The sequence below is a fragment of the Aplysia californica genome, unplaced genomic scaffold, assembly GCF_000002075.1.
Source record: "Aplysia californica isolate F4 #8 unplaced genomic scaffold, AplCal3.0 scaffold00301, whole genome shotgun sequence".
Taxonomy (NCBI): Eukaryota; Metazoa; Mollusca; class Gastropoda; order Aplysiida; family Aplysiidae; genus Aplysia; species Aplysia californica.
Window position 1 is genome coordinate 440,866 of NW_004797571.1, and position 1,765 is coordinate 442,630.

A 1,765-nucleotide genomic window follows, 5' to 3' on the forward strand; every position below is an offset into this window, starting at 1 on the left:
GGGCAAAGAGAGAGAGAAAATAGAAAGGGGCTGTAAAACTATACAAAAACCCAAAACAACCCAAAAAGCTCAAGCAAACAAACAAAACAAAAACATATTTAGGCTAACCCCGAGGTTGACAAATCAGTGTTCTCCGTCAAGATTTGACAAAACCAATAAGGATGAGCCTGTAGAAGATAACGTATTCATCGACAAGGAATAAATTGTTTAGCTTTACCACAGGGGTACTTGCACGCGAGAAACCCGGTACGGTATTTCTGGGTCAGGGAATATGACGGATTGACACAATTACATTGTACACTTCTAACCATGGGCGATGATAGTGTTTCTGGAAACGTCTGGTCAAAAGTGAGCGAATGGATAGTTGTTTTTTTATTATTGATTTATAGGGTACGTTTAAAAATAAAATTTGATCTGCCCTTTTTTCAGTTCAACCAGGGCTATCTAAATTACAATATAAATTCGATATTTGGCAGACCTTGGGTTTAATAGAACATTTTAATAATTCAGTTCTCCAACCTTTTGTCGAGTATAAGCTCGCGCTATCTGCTCCCCTTAGAATGGGGAATAGTTGTGTAAAGTGGTTTAAAGGGTGTGGTAGTTGTAGAAGAAGTTTAATTAAAACAGGTGATAGTTATGAAAATCTCTGGGGTTAGGGCTGGGGGAGACTTATTGTAGAATCCTCTGAATCCCAAGCGGCCAACTCGTAGAAAAATCTGTTTGCAGAATTGTCTCTCAAAGCAAAACACAAATGCATCGGGGGTAAGTTCTTCAATTGGTCGCTTTTAAGGACAAGCGGGCAAACCCAGATTTCGGAGGTTTCCAGAAATTTTTACCTACACACTGCCCTACCTATAGGAGAAGTTTGGTTTCCTTGGTGTGTATTTAGTTTAGTTATAGAGCAAACTCTCCTTGTCTTTTAAAGAGACTGAATAGGAATCCAAAAACTTTAACTTCGATTTTCTCAAAACAGCATTTTTCAGGATAGCCCGCTTGTCCTTAAAAGCGACCAATTGTTCTAAGCCCAGAAAGAACTTGTGCTGTTTTTTCCCCCCAGGAGAAACAAAAACAACAAATAACAAAACCAGAAAAAACCCAGCTTTACTGTTTCCCCAATTGTACCTACATAATTCAGGTTGCGGTGGCAAGCGGTTAGTGCGATCGTCTCCGAAGCGGAAAGTCCGGGTTCGAGCCACGGTTTGGACACGCATTTTTTTCGCCCCCTCCTGCCCACCCAGCAGTAATGGGTACCTGACTTTGAGTTGGGGAAGTAAAGGCGACGTGGAAAAGAACTGGCCACCCTAACACAATATGCGGAAGACCCAGGAAGTTGTCTCACTAACATTAACAAGGCAATCCACAATGTCAGGATCGGATGCGGGAACAGCTTTACTAGATACTTTACCTACATTGTGCATTTATCTTTCTTTGCTTTTAAAAGAAATAATGTATAGAATTTTAATTTCGGCTAAATATTTCTGGATCAAATGCAACCGATACCTCAGACAATGAAACTGCAATAGGATAAATACAAAGATGTGAACTTTAGGATTTAGTACATCTGAAAAAAAATAGGGTGACATGGTATAGGTTTAACGCCCCTATCAACACTATTAGTATTAGTTTATTTAAGAGGCGGGGCCTCCGAGTTTAAAGTCCGTCTCCGAAAGGACCGAACCAAGAGGGAAATCTGTGCAAAGTGTCTTTCCCAAGGACACAACGTTGGGTCGAGCTCACGCTCGAACCCCCGAACACGCAATCTCAC